Source organism: Onychostruthus taczanowskii, unplaced genomic scaffold, assembly GCF_017590055.1.
Source record: "Onychostruthus taczanowskii isolate IOZ18803 unplaced genomic scaffold, ASM1759005v1 scaffold12, whole genome shotgun sequence".
Lineage (NCBI taxonomy): Eukaryota > Metazoa > Chordata > Aves > Passeriformes > Passeridae > Onychostruthus > Onychostruthus taczanowskii.
In genome coordinates this window covers 7344027-7364477 of record NW_024498351.1, presented here as the reverse complement: position 1 = coordinate 7364477, position 20451 = coordinate 7344027, and positions in this window count along the sequence as shown.

Here is a 20451-nt window from a genome sequence, read left to right as displayed (position 1 = left end):
ACAATGCTCTTCCAGTATAAATCATGAGGATCTAAAAATATTATAAAATAATTGTGTCTCTGCGCTCAGCCATTCTTTGCTAACTGAAGCAGAGATTTTAAGCAATTGAACTTAGGAAAATAGTACAATTATAGGGAATTAGGATTTTAACCCCAAGGAGAGCTACATCTGATTCCTAAGGCATCATTTTCTAAAGTGCAACTTTAGAAAGCATAACTTTAGTCATTGGTGATTCAACCATACACATGCACATACATTTAAGGTGGGTAGATTTTTCAAGATTTTTGAGATTGTCCAGGAAACAGAAGGCAATATGACCCCTTATAAATGCAGAAATTATCCCAAAGACCTACTGAAGCAGTTGGGAAATTGAGGTTTCTTACATTTTCTGCTTCTTGTGCTGAGCTTGATAAAACCAAATGCTTAGAAACTTCTCTTTGGCTTCTATTTCAAGAATGTAGAAATGCAAATAAAGAAGTGTAGTTTCAACTTCACTCTTTCTCAAGAATTTATCAACAGTTCATTTCAATGAAACATTCCACCAGAACATATTTTTAAAAATCAAAATTATATAAGATATTCCTTATTTGAAAAGGAATTTAATTGATAGCACCTAAGTTTCAAGTCTGAAGACATGCATATGGTTCACAAATCTGATAAAGTTAAGAAAACAATTCTTAATCCTGGAAAATCCCTGAAAATGTATTTTTATACTATACAGCAAATAAGCATTAAGCACTAGCTGGAGCTATCTTCAAATGCAAGTGGAATTAATTCCTTGTAAAAGGAATTTTATGTGCATGTGTAGAAAACTGAGAATTGTTCAGTGAAAAGTAATGATCACCTTTCCATCAGGAGATGGATGACAAGAAGCAGTGGTCAATACCGCATTAGCAGGTCCATTATAATTTTGGAATAGAAACACATTTTATTTTAGAAAGCTAAAACAATTGTAAGTGAATTACAACAGCTGAACAAATGTATGTGCTAATCTACAGTTATAAAAGTTAAATAAATTAGTAATGCTACCACCATCACTGCTACTGCACAAAAAACTTTGTAACTCATTTTAAGTCCCATTATCAAACTGTTCATTTTGTCTACACACACTTTTATTGTTAATGTTGTGTCAGCATTTCCATAACAAACACTCCTTTCCAGAAGATTTAATCATGGCTGAAATTCTGCATTGGATCCTTCATTCTGGAAGGTGTTTATAGGGCTGGTTTTAGTACAGTTCTAAAAAACTTACAGAACTGCAAAATTTCAGAAGTGCAAAATTAATAGTTACTATTTTAAAGAATTGTTTAAGGTTCAAAAATTTCTCTGCAGTATGTATACGCAAATGTCTATCCAAATTTGGTCAAAACTGAGAGCAAAACCCCAGAAAAGTGTTTTCCAGGACTGAAATGTTGAAAATATGTGAACTCCCTCATTTTTTCCTCAAAATTCAGTTAATTACTCTGAATATGTTCTTTCACATAAATTTCTGTTACTTTCATAGCATCTGGATTTCAATATATACAATGAGAAAACTAGAATTCATTTTTGCTGATGCAACAATCTAACAGGATCTGGACCCTATTTCACATACATTTTCTGTCAGTGGAAGTACATTATTGAACTACTTACTGATTTAAAATGGTTGCCTTCTCTCATTCCACTTGAAATCAGGAATTCTAGATCCACAAATTCAGATTTCATGGGATTCAGATTTCTTCACCATAACTAAAAAAAATGGATCTTAAGAGCTCATGTGAGCATTTTCTGCTCAGGAAAACTGCTGTTGGAGAGACAAATGTATGCAAAGTCAGGAAAGCATATTGCACTCCGTCCTCTGGGGTGGACTGACGTGGAAAAATACATTACTTGAGTTTTGTGAGTCAGTGAAAAGAAACTTCTACACTTTCCAACATCTCCATGAAATGAAAGTCTCATGTAGGACTTACATTAAAAGCGTCTTTCATAACACAAAATTTTAAAAAACCCAAGCAAACAAGAAAATAAAGTTCTGGTCCAGATCATTTGTTCAAAATGTAACACTACCAGACCAGAATTTTTTAAAAAATATGGCAATCTAGCTGGACTACAGCTGTTTTTAAACTAAGTTAGGTGTTGACAAGAGATAAATTTTCTAAGCCTGTTTTTAAATTTTACATAGCTATTTTTACCATGTCAAACTTTTCCACATCTAAAGATGATGAATAATAATAGTGCATCAATTTGAAGAAAATACTTCAAATTAAGCCCTATTATAAAGAGTTTACCATGACATGCTCCTTCCCACTAATCCATAAGACCAGCTGTGTGATGGTTACATATGGTAGTACCTGGAGACGCTCCCTTAGGAAGGAAATCTGAAAATATTTCAGTGGAGGGTATAGGTCTTTAAAACAACATATGTTAAATGCTCCCTTGGTAGAAGATTCAAAATACCTGCCTGTACACAAGCCAGACAGATGGATTTCTAGCACCTCACAGTCACACAGCTCAAGGGTATTTATTGTGATTACAGCATCTTAGGTACATCTATGAAATTTTGCTCCTGGCAGATAACCAAGTACAGTCTGCAGTACACATCTATCTGAGTACATTCAGATTTCATGGTGGATGGAGTCACAGACTTGGGTGCATCCTCTGGAGAAATGCTACTTTGAGAACTTTTACAGAAAGGGATTGAGCTGTATGCACTTTAAAGAGATAAGTGATACAGACCTCTGGACATGTTGCTCCCCTTCCGCCTGGAAAGCACTGATTACCAATCAGGGCTGACTACATCACTGAAAACGAAAGACATTCAGGAGAAAATGTGGTGGCATGGAGAGAGTTGACAACTGCAATTTGGCATGCTTGAAAGATCAGGGAATTCCTAGAACAAAGACCTGTGAATGCAAGATTCTCCTTTGAGAGATGCAAAAAGTTCAACAGCAAAGGACTGTTACACATGTAGAAGGAGTAGCAAGAAACAAACAAATGGTGTTCAGTCCCCGATCCTTGCACAAATCTAAAGATAAAATAAGTGGAGTACAAGCATTTAAAGACTTCTTGGTTCTCCAGACTTACAAAGAAATAAGTGTGACTATTTTTATCCTTTTTTTTAAACCAGAAAACAATTAGAAAAAAATATTTATGCCATTCAACTGGTCAAACTTCAAGACTCTAGTAACTGCAGTGCAAATCCCTTTAGCATAAAACTACATTTTCCTGCCTTCCCTGTGCCCTCTTCTGCATCTTCCCAAACCAAGAATGAAAACAATGCAACCCTGTTCCTCAGCCTTCCACTGTCTAACCCCAAAGCCTCTTGTGATTTCTCTAATTCCTGGATGCAATGTACAACCATCTCCAAAACCATATTTTCGCAGGCATTCTGTGTATCTTAGAGCAAATTAAATGTGTCTGAATCTCACTATCCGTACCAGGAGGCTTCTCTAACAGCAAAAACTGTTCCTCACATCCCTGCAGCAACCAACTCTCTCTCCAACTTTGGAATCTCTTACATCACACACTGCTTCTCAGCCCAGTATACCCACAGCTTTCCCCAAGTCAAAACCTTGGAAGGGAAAAAGAATGGGAGAGAAATATTTTTCAGCATGGCTCAGGATAGCATTGTCTTCACAAACTCTTTACCAAAAGTGTTTCTTATGGTTTAAGTGTTGGTAAAAGTAGAACATACTTTTTAAGTGGAACCAAAAATTTGCTGTTAGCTCAGATAGCATCTAAATTATTCAATCAAAGTACAATACTTCTCATTAATTTAGATACAATGAGATCATAATAAGTCTAATAATAATAATAATAATAATAATAATAATAATAATAAAGTCCTTAAAACTGTAATGAAAGAAAAAATATTATCCACTGAATTTCTCTCATGTTGTAGTCTCCTTTCCAATTTCCTCCTAAGTCAGAAGATTGGTGATTTCCTGGTCTTCTCCAGCAGAGTTATCCTGTGTCATGTCACTGAGAGTTACCAAAACTCATAAATATCCACCAGGAGCAGAACAATGCTGCTGATGGGGGTCTTTTCCTCCTCACTCTTGGATTCCCTTGGATCTATTTTTAAATATTTTCTCCTAACAGTATTTCCCCTCTCTTATGCCACCCACAGTGGTTTTCAGAGGAATTTTGAAAGCTGCAGAATAACCTGCCACTGTCTCAGCTGGCACAAAGGGCTGTTGTTTGCTAGACTACCACACTACCTGGTATGCTAGACTTGTTAATTTACTCCCTTACATGTGTCAGATATCAAAAAGATGAGGTTAAGTTTAAGCAGATAACCAGATGTCAACTCTAGACAATTGTCAAAAGAAGCTAAAATCAGTTCAGACCTAAGTCCTGTCAGGTCAATAAAAAGTCTGTTAAATTAACCATTTAATTAATCAAAGTTGTATTTACTAGGCTGTAAAAGATAACAGTCTGTTGCCCGGATTCTGATTTCTACTCTTCCTTCATATGTTCCATTGGCCAGAGGACAAGAAAAGATGGGTAGAGAAGGCAGTGGGCATCAACTCCAGCTTCAAAACAGCTCCAATACAGAAGGTGTAGAATGTTATCACAATTCTTTGTACTAGAATTATGTAGTAGTTTCTAAAAGAAAAAAAAAAATTAAATCTCCTCTTTCAGATCTTACTCTTCCAATATTTCAGACACTTCTTATTTTATTTTCCTTCCTCTTGGAATTTTATAATGAAAAGTCTCTGGACTTAGTTTTAGTTTTGTACTTCATTGTTATGTGTTATCTACTGCAAAGGACTACTTTTCTGACTGTGGCTTTCAAATTATGTATAATTACAATTACTGTTTAGATATCCTTTTTTTTTTTTTTTAAGAAGCTAATAAGTACATGAAGTGAAATTCAGAAAACTAAGGGATAAGATTATTACTGTATTCCACAGTCTCAAAATAAATCTTCATATTTAAATTTAGTTGTGTCTCAATAAAATATCATACTGAATAATTAGATGTCTTAAGGAACTTGGGGAAGAGTTCTGAAGCATTACAGACTCCTACTTATTAGAAAATTATCACTGCAAAATACAGTGATGGATGAGTGGTTTTCTGGCTCATTATTTATCACTTGTAATACTCTTTTTCCAGCTCACCAGCTAGAAACTCCCATGCAGAAAAATAACTTATAACTGCAGGAATTTTCACCATCCCTTCATTTGAAATCAATGTGGCTTCAGCACTCTTTATGTCTTGGTTATACTAAAGCACTCTAACACACAGATAAATAAAATGAAAGATCACTATAATTCAGACTCATGACAGTAGCACATTAGCATTCATGTTCTAAATGGTTTTCGTAGACTATTATTTAACATTGTCACCGAAAATAGTGAGGCATTTTGCACAACAAAATAGAACAACAAAAATATTTTTGAAGTTGAGGGGGTAGGTGAAATATTTTTTGAGAGAAGAGTTTATTGCAAATCTCACAACACTTTCAGGGTTTTTTGGAAGGGATTGCAGAAGAGTTTCTGAGACACCTCAGAAAACGAACATGATGCAGGCCAGTTACGTTTCTTTCTATCTTCTGATATTCTTGTTTCTGTTATCAAGCAGAAACTAGAAATTGATTTCATCAGTTCTGAGTCTGAAATGGACGACTTCTGGACACCAGGTAATGATAGTAACATCAATTCGCATTCTTAATAAAGAGCCTTAACAAGAATAGTAACAGTTCTCAAGGAAGGAAATGGCAACACTGAAACCTATTATTTAAAATAGTGCATTTAAAATACAAACTAATGTGACTACACAAATGAGAACAATTGATGCACTAAATTCAACTTGCAGATGTGAGGAGCCTCCTCCTTACCTCTAAACTCTAATGCAGATCTGTTATCATGAATTGTCCATTGGTTTACTTCAGCTTTTTTCCCATGGACACCAAACAGATCCAATAATTTTCTCTGTGCTGCTGTTAGTGTCCAAATACGTCTTCAATTATTTTCATATGAACTGAATGATTTGAGAAAAATTTGACACAGGTGAAACATTCTCAAAAAATAATTGTACTTACACAATTTCAATAAAAATGAAGGTAAAAGGTCTTTTGAATATCTGTCCTCAGAAAAACACTTCAGGATGACTTTTGCCCTTCCTAGCAAAACAGACTGACTTGCATTCTAGATTTTAGGGAAATATTTGTTATGGAAAAAAATATTGAAATAATTCTAAATCTCTGCCCCCTATTATTGTCCTTCCATTCTATTTCCAGAATAAAAAATATGTATTGGCATATCAAGGTATCTTCTATAACTACTACTTCAAACCCTGCCACATAGATATTTTTTGTACTGTGGAACTAGTAAAGAGTAGGTTGAAGGATCAAAAAACCCTAGGTCACTTTCCTAGCTTGACTGAAACAACATTTTTCTCCTTTGATTTGCACCCATCAGCTTAAAATGAAATTAAAGATACTACAGTGAACCATGAATAGAAAAATGTCACTGTGTATATTTGTCATTTTCTTAGTTCTATTAGTGCACAATGTACAGGTAAGCCTTACCTTGCTCTACTACTTTTATAAGGCACCACTTTACTGTTTTAACTTTTCACCTGCAGTATGATGTATTTAACAATTGTTGTTTAGCTGTACTTAAGTAAATGTGGCATGAATCAGAAACATGGTCTAAAATCAAAAAATAAGCCAAAAGTAATAGAAGATAGAGCCTGTGAGACGACCCTTTGTGTTTCATCATGGAAAAAAATATTTTGTCAACAACTACATCCAAGATAAAATCCCCATTTTTTGTACACAACTATTTTATACCCATGGAAATGAACAAAATACTCAATAAAAACTTGCATACAGCACAAAGCCCAGTTGTTGAGTACAACTAAGAAGCTATATTTGTTCTATATTATAAGGTGCCTTTGATATTCCACAGACAGATCATGCAGGTGATAGAAAAAATGAAGTGTTACTCAACAAGGACAAGCTCTAAATCAGGTGTGACTTCCACAGAGAGATGCAGATTTATGTGGGTTTGGGTTTCAGAGATTTTACTGGAAAAAACAGAAGGCAGAGGTTTACACAGACACACATAGAAGCAATTTATATTTGTCTTACCACAGCTTATTGTGTTAAAATTCCCTATCTTTACATGTACTGCATGGAATATACCAGCAGGGGTATATGTTCTGCTGGAGAATTAACCAAAACACATGCTGAGAACAGCATTGACTTTGTATACAAATCTGTGTAGGGATATCTGCAAGAGAAGGGTCCAGAGCAATTCCATTAACCAGAAAGCATCACTGAAATAGATTTTATCCCCTTGGATGTAATTATCATGATTGCCATTAACACCTCTCCATCCTTTTGATGGATTGGATGCCATTAGATACTGAAGTTTTACTAAGTCTGTACGGTTATCCAGAGCACCTAAGGGTGGATAATTTGTGTCAGACTCAACTCATACTCCATATTTAGCCAAAACAAGTTTTAAAGATTAATTTTTGTTTGGTTTTTTTTAATTAAAAAAGGGAAGGGGAGACATCTCCTTACTTCATCATTTAGTCTCATTTTTATTTCCCAATAAAGAGTAAGTCATAAGCTCATAATAGAGACCAAGCCATAAGCTCATAATAAAGAGTAAGTCATAAGTTCATAATAGAGACCAAGCCAATTCAATTCCTCTTTTCATCCTTTTTCCAGAATCTTCCTGGAGGAAGAAATGAAGAATGTTACAACCACCCCGGATTACAGAAGCTCAATGGGACTTTTTACCTTGTATATGCCCCACCTACTTTGAAAGTATGGGCTGCAGCTTTGTGTATTAACAACTGAACAAGCTACAGCTGCCAATTCATCTCCACACAGCAGCCTCTGGAAGGCTCTTCCTAGACAATGAAGCACCACAAACAAAGCTAGAAAAAGACACTCATATATATAGTTCTAAATTCCACTTAGGAAATGCCTAATAAAATCACAACTTTCTAATTACTAAATTTCTTAACGAACTTAGGTGTTTCAGGTCTGTTACAGCCACTGAAGTGGTTTAAGCAGAGAGCTATACCAAATTAAAATCTGACTAAATTTGCACTGAATTCTGCCAGAAGCAAGAAAATATGCAGTCAGCTGTGAATGTTGCTTGCAGAGCCTTTTAACCTCTCCTATAGAAATCACACCATTAAACAGAATTTGAGGTTTCTCCCCACATCCACCTGCCTATGAAGTACTTGAGGACTCATAACCTCTCATCTCTCAAATTTTGTATTTGCTACCTTCTGAGATGCTAGGCACAGAGCAACATTCTTGTCTGCAAATGAAGTATAGACATTGGCTTTTGGAATATAAAAATGCAGTATCTGTGTGTAAAAGGAGGCATTTACAGATAAAAATTAAAAAGTTATTTAAATATACATGCTTTATTTAAGCATTTCTTAAGGGTAGTTTAAGAATTTGAAAATGTTAAATATACAGGCTCCTATAACCCTGCACTGAACAATTTTACACTAATCTGAGAATGTAGAGATCCTGTGACAAAGACAAGATATTAAAAATCAAGTTCTTAAAAACTCAGCATTGCTGCAGGCATTAATTTGTCACTTATTCACAGATGTGGAACACACAGAACCTGCCTCACTGTAGTATCTGGGGGTACCGATGATGCCAAAAGCTCTAAAATTAATTGGGTGAGAATGCATTGATCTAATTGAGAAGCACAGCTAGATCTATGCAAATCTGCAGCATTTCTTCTTCATCAATGCAAGTTCGGCTGTTAGTGTAGTGGATGGGAGAAGGAACCAGGAGGAAAAGTATGCAGGAAAAGTTGACTATGAATGTAAATTATGGTGGATAATATTTCTGGAGCTTCTGGACTGAGCCCTTCATTCTCTTTAATGATCAAAATCAAGAGTTATGAATTGTAGGTTAAATGTTATCTTCTATCCTGCTGTAAATATAGAGTAGCTATTGTCTTCAATGGAATAGTATTATGTTGCCAAGATCAGTTTCTTCCCCTAATAATTTTTTGTCCTTATGCAATCACAAAGTCATTTTATAAACTAGTACATCAGTGTTTGATACACTTGTGTTTTACACAAGTAGTAGCTACTAAATTTGTTTAGAAACTGTGGAAAATGTTATTGGCCATCTGTTTTTAACTACTGGAAAAATACCTAAAGCACTTTTGGTGGCCTATTAGTAGTAGCTGTTTTGCACAACTGTGTAGAGGCTCCATTGAGTACAGGTTAACAGTGCATTAATCTTCATTCAATTATTAAATATAGAAAAGAATCTATGCCACTTTTTCCAAGTTGTCCAGACCAAAATTGTGCTCTGGAATTTCTGAAGTGACTTTCAAATAGCCTTAAGTAAAAGCAGAGAATGACTGAAATTAATCGAATTATAGTTATTCCAGTATTTTCAAGACTGAATCATAAAGAAATCGGTCACATACTCAACTTTCTCAGTTTTAAAGATGTAGGGAAGCAAAGTACATCAAATTTACCACCTACAATATTATTAGATAAATTTCATATCTAGTCCTCATTCATTTACTCAACTTTTTGAAGTATGCACTTAATACTTTGTATGATTCTTTGAATAAGAGAAGAACTGTCTAAAGAGGATGTTAGCTATTTGAAGAAAGGTTGTCTCCTTTGAATTTGGCAATTAGGAATTAAATTTGGCATTTCTGAGGAACATGATTAAAACTACCTAGTTCAACTTAAATCTCAAAATCAGATATAATTTAAATATTTTGATAGTGGATGTGTGTTAACCTAACTAAGAGCCATCATTTTGTCAGTATGATTTACACTAATTCAATACATTTGTAAAGCAATTTAAATTCAATTAAATTGCTGGGAAGGGGCACCATTGGTGGTCCAAATTTGGTGAACTCCTCATAGTTCTCCACCTTTATAGACTTACTGGCAGTAGAGAATACTTTGCATCCAGAATGATGATGTTATTGCTTGTACCCTAATATAAGTCTTGCCTGGTGTTTCACTGCCATTTGGTGCATTCTTCCAGTGGTCATAGTTTTTATCCATTTTCATGTGACTGAACTATGACCTCTGAAAGACAGGAGAGAGTTCAAGACTGTCAAGGAAATTTCACACCTAAGTAAAACTGAAAATAAATTTACATCTCAAAAGAAGAGCTTTGACTATATGGGAAAATCAGCATTCCAAAGCTAATGTCAGCCCTTATTCAAATAAAGGGTGAAATGCCAAATATTGTTTACATTTTCAAGTTTGTGACAGTTACTTTATTAAGTATATGAAATCTGAATCCACTCCTGAACTTATTTCTCAAATAGTAAAATGATGAAAATACAATATGTAGTGTGTGCTGAGCTTTCGTTTTATTTTTTATTGTTGTTCATTTTTAATAAAGTTCAGATTACAAGGAAAATAAATGCGGACAGCAGCAGTATCTTTTGCTTTAACATTAATAAATAGTACTTTTTCATGAGTTTAGAAAAGTATGCATTTTGTTCCCATTCCCAAAAGAAGGTACTGACAATCATGTTGGCAATCATAATATTCATTCTTTTTCCAACAATAGCTGAAGTCCTGAAAGATGGAGATTTTGGTCTTCATTTTTAAGTTTGTGAAAAATAAGCCTAGATTACATTGCTGTAAGAAACAAACTCTATCTAACCTAACTGTTAAAATCAAAAAAAACCCAAAAAAACCCAAAAAAAACCAACAACAACAACAACAAAAAAAAAAAAAAAAAAAAAAAATAAAAAAAAAGCTTCTGACATGGTTTGCCCTGCAATATCACATTCACAGCAACTAATTCTGACATTATGACTAGCAAGCAGTAAGTTTATCATGCGCAGTTTTCACGCCAAATTTTGTATTTGCTTCTCTATTCCAGATTAGTTAAACTTAATGCTTAGGAAGCTTTTTCCCCTATGAAAAAGGACGTCTAGCAAATTTGAAGAAAAACACAGTAAACAATTATTCAAATGACATCTCTAACAGAATTTGGTTTTGACACAAATATACAATAAAAAACAATTATTAACAACTAAGCATTTTGTTAGCTGTGTTGACTTTACAATACCATTGGGAGAAAAGTGCCAATAAAAAATTAAAAGAGTAGCATATATATAATGTAATACTTCTGAATTCCTCAATTTCAAAGAGTGAATAATGCAGCAAGGTCAAAGGTTTGTGTTTAACCAAAATAGAATAATTATATTCTCAGGTGCATTTTCTTACTCATTTAATGACTATCAAAACAGCATTCATAGATTCTCTTTGGTAATAAAAAACAAGGGTTTAGTATTTCACTTTCAGTGCTTTCCTGTACTCTGAACTGTCAGTTGTTTTATTTCATTTTATAATGCTGATCTTTTCCTCTGGTTAGTAGCCACTATAATTTCTTTGAATTCGAGTGGTTTTTCCAGATGTTCTGAAACACAATCAACTACAATTTAGCCCATGGCATTTTAAGATTGAGAAGTTTGAAGTTATACCCAAGGCAGAGTGGTAGAGTGTAATTTCAGATGTGCATCTATGTTAGTCTCAGTGTCACTGATTTCAAGATATTACACATCTGACATAAAAACATACTGCCCAGCAAGGGGCATATGAAAATCTTCTCCTGATTGCCTGCCCTTTTTACACATAGGTCTCTTTCTTTGTTTACATATTGAGACCTGACCTTTCATTCACTATCTCTTCCATCTTTTCTCACAGAATTCTCCTTTATATATTTGGGTCTTTTTTGTGTGTGTTTTCAACTTTTAATGTAATATTCTCCATGTAATTTTATTTCCATTCTGCCATCAATAAGACATAATGTAAAAAGAAATATTATGCCATATCCTGTAGTTTTCTTCTTTTCCTGATTTTTTTCTAGTCAGAAATCATGACTCAAACTGCTCTGCCTAATTATAGCAGCCAAGTTAGGAAATTAATTAGATTATATAACTTACAGTAGAAGAAAAAAAGGAAGGCCTTCATATCATGGCAGCAACACAATCAATGCATTGGTTTCCAGTCATTAACTAATAGTTAATAAAGATTTAGACTGAGATGCTAAACTGCTGCAGGGAAAGCAAGTTGCCTGCATCTTAACCTATCCTTGGATGGTATGATTTAAACTCAAATTAAGTAGCTCAGTAATCATCCTTCTTGATCAAACCTATTTTTCTTGGGAATAAGCAAGTCTCTGAGGCTTAAAGCACCTCAGACCTGGCACCCTCCACACTATACCACAAAGGGAAGTAAAGCTGCAGGGCAACTTATACACTAAAAAATGTTCCTCAGGAGAGCAGCAGGGACACAGAGAAGCACTCTTTGAACTCAGCTGTTGCAAAAGTGTCTAGAACTAAAAATTATGTAAGGTCAAGCTATTGAAAAAGAAGGGGGAAAGTCTAACAAAAAGACTCGCAGCTTATGGACAGATTATCAACTATGAAAAAAGCAAGTCAAGAAGATCAACAACTCAAAAGAGCAAAAACAGGTCAAAAACAGAGGATGCATTTGATCTTGAGACTTTTCTAGCTCAAAATATTAAAAACCTCTTCCCACTGATCCTTCACAGAGAACCTCCTCCCCCCGCCCCACAAATCACACAACAGTACACAGAACTAACTGCAGTGACATGTTTTAAGTTTCACCAAATATATAACAAGCCATGTGAATGTACAAATATACATCAGAAGAGAAGTCATATGTGGATAACAACCCATGCACTGGCTGGCTCCCTTCTCTGGACTGATCTTGAGACAGTTCCTTCTTTGATGATAAAAAGCATAAAGCTGTACTACTTGCCAACAATACATGCTTTTCTGGCTTTCCTGAAATTCTGTGCTATTTTGTGTAAGAGACAGGGAGGAGACAATATTGCTAATGAAAAATCAGTATCGTAGCAAATAAACTACCCTCCTTTATATGCTGAAAATGTTCATTGGGAGACTTTTATTTTTACTTAGTACAGATTTAGTCTCTATTACTCAAGTGATTTGCGCAATGTCCCTGCTGAACAGTGCAGTCAGAACCATAAAAGGATTTCATCTTCATTTTTCCACCATGATTCCACAGTAACTATAACAATCCAAAGACTGCAGTTCTACTAGTTAACATTCATGCTTGAATATCATTTAAGTAACATTGATGAGGTTTGAATGCATTAAGGACAAACCTAGCTATGTTAGAATTCTATCCCAGGAGTCATCAAAGGGCTATAATCAAGCCATTAAAGAAAAATTCTTGATTTCAGAAATGAACTATTCTATTCTATTTGAAATTCCCTCTGAAAAACTGAACTTGTGTGAATTCAAAAAAGCAGGATTTAGGTGTCATTTCACCTTCATTATGAAGCACGGAGCTAAGCATTAGTTTTCCATCAAATTTGAACTTTGATTAAGAATACATATAAAACACTAAAACAAAATTATAATTTTTCTCAGTGATAAGTTACTTCCTTAAAAGCAGCTGTTATGGTTTCAGTATTGAACAGAAAATGTATAAGCTCCTTCAAAAACAATAAAATTTGCCAATTCAGAGAATTTGTGATTATACTTCTTAACCATCATAGTCAATATTTTGCTATGTAAGACACTGTGAGAGCAAATGTCTGAGTGGCAAGGCTAGAGAAGATTGCTCTTGGATATAAAAGATGAGTAGAATTTTCACTCACTGAAAACCTGCTGGGAATGGCATCTGTGCTACCACATGAATCCTGTGCTCATGGTTGCCTTATGCTCTTTTCTCGGTGTTGATTACCACAGAAATTGCTTTAGGTCAGAGCAAAATAAATATAACTTTCTACAGCAAACAAGATGACCAAAGTCTAACAAATAATCCTTTTTTCTTTTCATCACCCTTTCTTTTTTCATTTATACTCTTGGAGCACACTGTCCTCAATACAAGACTGCATAAGTCTCCTGTTAAGTGTTGGCTGCAGTTTTAACACAAAATTTTCACAGATGAGGCAAGTTATTAAGCAGTATAAATTCAAATTTTAAAATGATCCTATGATCAAATGATGATGTGGTAAATGGAGTTTAATTCAGATGGTGGCCAGTCACTAGTGTTGTTCCCCAGGGCTCAGTATTGGAGATGGTCCTGTTTAATAACTTCACCAATGATCTAGTAGAAGGGACTGAATGCACTCTCAGTCGGTTTGCAGGCAATACCAATTTGGGAGCATTAATCTCCTAGAGGGTAGGAAGGCTTTACAGAGGGATCCGTACAGGCTGGATTGATGAACGGAGGCCAATTGCAAGAGATGCAAAATGTGAAGTGACAGGTTCTGTGCTTGGGTCACAACAACCCCATGCAGCGCTACAAGCTGGGGGAAGAGTGGAAAGCTTCCAAATGGAAAAGGACCTGGGAGTGCTGGTTAACAGCAGCTAGACATGATCCAGCGAGTGCCCAGGTGGCCAAGAAGGCCAATGACATCCTGGCCTGTATCAGCAAAAGTGTGGCCAGCAGGACCAAGGCAGTGATTGTCCCCATTTGCTTGACACTGGTGAGGTCACATCTCAAATCCTGTGTCCAGAAAAGGGCAACAGAGCTAGTGAAGGGTCTGGAGTATGTCTGATAAGGAGCAGCTGAGAGAGCTGGGGTTATTTAACCTAGAGAAAAGGAGGTTCAGGGAAGACTTTGTCAGCCTCTAGGAGGTTAGGATGAGGTGGGTGTTGGTCTCTTCTCCAAGTAATGAGCAACAAGCCAAGAGGAAATGGCCTCAAGTTGCACCAGGGAGGTTTAGGTTAGATACTAACAAAAAAAAAATCACTGAAAGGGTTACCAAGCATTGAAACAGGCTTCCCAGGGAAGTGGTTGAGTCACCATTCCTGGATGTGGAATGTGGCACCTGGGGACATGGTTTAATGGTGAGTTTGGCTGTGTGAGGACTATTGTTAGACTCAGTGATCTTAGAGGTTTTTTCCAACCTAAATGATTCTGTGGTTCTATAAATGTATAGGCAAGTTTCAATATTTGATTCATTTTTTTCATCAAAATATGCAGAACTGAACAAGATGAAAGAATGCCCATAGTATTATTCAAATGAATAATATTTTCTAATGTTTTTTAAATAATCAAGAAGGTGGACAGTATTGTGTTAGCATTTTCAAATAAATCATTTCAACTTTGCATGGCTTTTCATAACACAAATATGCTTCACTTTTGCTTTGCTGAAAACATTATGTCCACCTGATGAAGTGCAACACTGTGCTTTGGGCTGCACTAAGGATAAATCAAGTCAACATAAACTTCACCTACTTTCTTAGAAAAAAGCCAAAACTGAGAAATTCTAGCCAGTGCCTGTAATTTTTTGTTTAATGTCTTGGAACTGCAGCCTCTCATTTCAAACATTCAGGTTTTTAAGCAAATTTGGGGGTTGTTTTGTCTTTAACACTTACAGTTCTGGCATCCTTCAGCTCACCAGTTCTCTTTGCACACTGTAGCTGTGCTACAGCTTGCATATATATACTTTGTTAGACTAAGCCTGCTGTGTCTGTACTGCCAAATCTCTCATCTAGAGTGGGCTCTTTCAGTGCATCCTAGTATGCCTGAGCATGAATGTTAGTTAGCATTTAGTCCTTTAAATTATGCTGTGGAAGACTACTCCTGGCACTTTGATCACTCCCTGCACTAGGAAGTATTTATATCTCTCAAGACATTCTTCACCAGACAGCCCAGTATGACTACACACACCAGTATCACTATCCATGCCCTAGTGCCACAATAGCACAAAATGAGTGCAGCAACACTTTGCATCTTACCTCAAACCAGAAGATGATGGGGTGGAGCCACACACCTGCACTTACAGATCTACCAAGCTCTTTGGAGTCTGCAGACAGCATTCCCCTCTGCATAGATCCCAAGTCCAGCTTTCTCAGCCACAAAATGAAATATTCCTCTGGAAATCAGCAACCTGGCAGACTTTGGTGTGATGAGATCCAGCCAACATCACTTGTCAGAACCATGCATGTGATTCCTCTCTAAAGCTACGTGGTGGGGGCTAGTCTTCTCCCCAGCCATATGTCCCTGTATCTGAGACATCAGCCAGAAGACTCTGACCATGTTGGTCTCTTTGTGCTCCCACAGGACTGTGTAGCCCTGGCTGTGAGCGTGTGGAAAAACACACAGAAAGTCATTTGGGATTGTCACAGGACAGTCAGCCTGTGGCTCTGGGATGCATACAGCAGAAGACTATAGTGTATGCCCATCAGATCCTTTGGTATTTAGTGTCATCCTCCACCTTCCAGCTTCACTTCTGTTTATCAATCACCCTGTGCAAAGCCCCTTTCAGGATGGTCTTGGCATTCAGTGCAAAACTGTCTTGCTAAGAAGGATTCCTTAGAGAGAGATGTGTGAGCTGCAGGTGTTCTGTGCTCACCCTCCCCAGAGAAGAGACCTGCCTTCCCCTGGGAAGCTTGGTTCAGATATCCACCATTACCAAGATATGACAGCCACAGGTAGGCTCACAGTGATTGACAGTACACAATTTTTCAAGACTTCCTTAGGGATGCACCCTGCAGCCTGGCAATCGTAAAATAGAGTACCCCCTGACTTCCAGCAATTATCCAGCTCCTCTAAGGAGAGAGCTGCAAGAGATCATCTAACAATTTATCAGCCTAAGCCTGTCATTTTGGAAAGAGCAGGAAGAAACTTTATGTTACCAAACAAAAAGCTTGCATTTGTTTAGGGGCTGTAGGTAAACAAGCTTTTAGAGAAGATTTGCTGAGTATCTATTTTTGTGCCAAACGTGGCCAACAGTCCACCTTCGTGCTGCTCTTCTAAGGGGATGACCAGAACATCTCAAAAGGCTTGTGGGATACAAAAAATGCATCAGCACTCAGGATCCCATCTTATTTAGGAAAAAGAAAAGGCTCTCTGTACCTTATTAGTCTGGTTCTTCCACAGAAGTTCTGCTATGAAGCGTGGAATTCAGTTCTGGATTGATAAACTCTGTGACCATGAGAGATTGTTCCAGCAGCTTCCATATCTCCACACCTGCTTTATCTGCACCTTTAACTACAGATCTTTAAGTGGTCTGGTATCACTTAACATGGGAAGGTGTTCTCCTTTGCACTTTTAGATTGGCAAAATTGCCAACAGGTAACAACACACATCCCTTTTCTGTTGTTCTATAATTTCACACTGCCAAGGAAAACAAGGGAAGGATGAATTGAACACTTTTCTGAATAGACCAGAGAGGAAATGGCTCATCTCATATCTCCTAAACTCCATTACGAACTATTACATAATACAGCTAATATCTGATGAACATGCATTTGATTTGCACAACTTAGATTTATATAAGTATATATTTCTAACAGGAAAGAGAGAACAGCAGCCCAAAATGAATGGAAGGTGGAGATGGATGTCTAATAATTTTTTCCTAAGTGCAAATGCCTCTGTGCATCCATTACTTCAGCAGCCACTCTCCTGGAGCTGTTTACAATAACTGTTCTTCTTAAACTACTTTAACTATCCACTATTCTTGATGCATGGGAAAAAAAAACCCACCCTCATGAATTCCTTCATATCAGTGTTCTTGGTGTATAAAATAAATTTTTTAGGATGTTTTTCAGCTCTGCATCACCTTGTTTCTCCCCTGTTAATATATTCTTCTGCAGCTCTTCAGGTATCTTTCAAGAGAATCCTCTTGAGTAAAAACTTAATTGTCTCAGGATAAGAGTCTTGTTTTACCACCTATGAGACATCATGGTACTAGAATGACTCCTCATTTTGCCGTTCCAGAGCAGGTCTGTTTGCCTGCTTTGTATGGAATGGGCAGATATAGAACCAATAGAACCTCTGGGGTACTACCCACCCACCTTTGTCAAGCAGCCTCAGAATCTGTATCTCAAAACACCCAACTTTTCCTCAAATCTTGTTTTCTGGAAAAACATGCATTTGCTGCTGAAAATTATGCTTCTCTTCACTAGATCCTGTTTGCCAGGCATTTTTTGGCAATGCAGTAAGTGCCTTAGAGTGAGTTTCATCTAAGTGTCACCTTCTCTAAATAGAAAAAAAAAAAATCAAACTATTTTTTGTTCTCAGAGTCTAAGGCCAAAGACATTTTTTTGTTTAATTTTCATTAGTGATGGCGATGCATAGGACACACATCTCCAGGGTTTCCATATGAGAAAAGGACTGTACCAACCAAGTTCCTTGCAGACATCTGTAACTACAGACCGGTCTGTTAAATACTGCCTGTTTGCTCACTTTTCTCTACGAGATTTTCCAAGTGTGCTATCTTCACCTCAACTTAACATTTTTCTTAGTATGCTTTAATGTATCAGGTCCACATCTTCCACAGCTGCACCGAGTCTGGAGTCATGCTTTTCTACCATTCTTTCATCACATTCAGATATCTGCACATTGTAGCATTTTCTTGGCTAAGCCTTAGGATGACCAGTGGTAGCCTGAGAGAACAGTGTCTCCTAAAATGCACACTGAATGACTACATGAATGAGAGCATGTACTCGGTTTTTTTATTCCTAAAGGAATCTGCTGCAAACCTGAGGGTATCACAATAATAACAAAACAACCACAACACCACCACACAAAAAACCCCAAACCAATTCTCCCCCCTCCCCCAAAAAAACACCCCCACACCAAAACAAACAAACATTATCTTCCCTATATCAGTATCAGTCTTCTACTCTTGTTGGCACTTATATAATTCTTGTATATATATTTTAATTTTTTTTAATCTGTTTTTCTTACAGGCACAAAGAATGCATCTTGTCTGATAGTTCTGCTATTGATTATTTTCAGAGCTATCCACATTTTGGAGTTGGATTATTTTGGTTTGCTTGGGTTTTGTTTTTTTTTCTTGTTTGCTTGTTCAGGGATTTTTTTTCTCTGCATAAAGATTAAAAGAACTGTTTTAGGGGCATGAATCATACCTCAATTTTACTTTTTACAGATTCTGTGCTACACACAATTTAGAAGTTCTATGTCCACTGGGATATCCTCAAACATTTCCTCAACCATTTTGGTTTTCTTAGTCTCCAGTGAGACCACACATATTGATACATTCTTAAGAGTCTTATATTTTTAGCCCTGATACTATTACAAAACATAACACTTTATAAAACCCTGCAGGACCTGCAAGTCCACAAGTTGTTCCTGGCTGACACAGGCTATCAAGTACCATTTTTTTTTCCTTTCACTGCAAACTTCCAAACAAGCTCAGGCAGCTAATGGGAAGATGTACCCTTTTACCCTTTTGAAGAAATGTGTTAGTGTTTTGGTCTCTCTGAGTGGTACCCAATTTATAATGATTAAACACCCCACAGAATACAACATATTGATGTTTGCTTCACTTAGCCTGTAACTCAAGTCAGATAAGTATTTTTCTATAAAACCCACACCATAGATAGGGTTCATAGTGTTATAGCTTCTGAAACTCTAAAAATCTATTAAATCCATGGTTAATCCACTTACAATACAAACACATTTCAAAGTTCTTCCTTCCTTTGTCCAACTTCACATTCACATCTCTAGATACTTATTTAAATCTTACAATCAGGTAAGGTTTGAAAGTGTAAATCACTACAAATGTGAACCAAACTTGTTAACCCAGTTACTGTCATCTAAACTACTGCTATCAAGCACTTTTCATTAGCTTGCTCTGTTTAAGATAAAATGAATAAGCTACTTCCCTTCCTTAAAGAAACTATTACAGCTGTTGGCCCCTCAGACTGTATTACAGGTGTTTGGAGGCAGCTGTCATCCATACCCCATGTTACTGATGGGGCTAAAGCACCTGCTCACACCCTCAGTGGAGACAAGCTGGATGCTGCAGCTATGATATTTTATGAAATATCATAAATCGCTAGGATTTTTCCCCTCCTGAGGGGCCAAGGGCCTCAGGAGAGAAATATAAACAATAACTATCTGCTGCTGTGGAATGCAACAGGTGCATCTTCCGTTAGTCCATGTGGATTGTTTTCACTTGATGACCAGTCACAGCCACTTGTGCCGAGGCTGTGAGCAATCACAAGATTTTGTTATGCATTCTATTCTATTCTTGTTCTTTGTAGCCTTCTGATGATCTTTCTCTGTGTTCTTTTAGTATAGTTTTAATGTAGTACTTTAATATAATATATATCATAAGATAATAAATCAGCCTTCTGAGAAACAAGGAGTCAAGCCTCGTGTCTCCACACACGGGGAGTTCCCAACAGAATGCCACAAGGATATTGCAGGTAATGGTACTCAAATGTCCCTGCTAGACCTCTAAACACTGCATAAACTTGATGAGTAGGGGTAACAACTAACTTCACCCTGTGAAATAACCTCCACATGAATATTTGGGGTGGGAGGAGGGGGGGGGTACTCAAAATACAGCTTTCATCTTAGTCAACAAAGTCATGAGCGTCATATAACCTCAAAAATTGCATAGAATCTCATGCAACCTCAAGCTTGTATGCACAAATGGAAACAGATTATGTTTCAGCTTTACTCATAAAAATATGTGATTTCTAAGAAGCTCCAGTAATC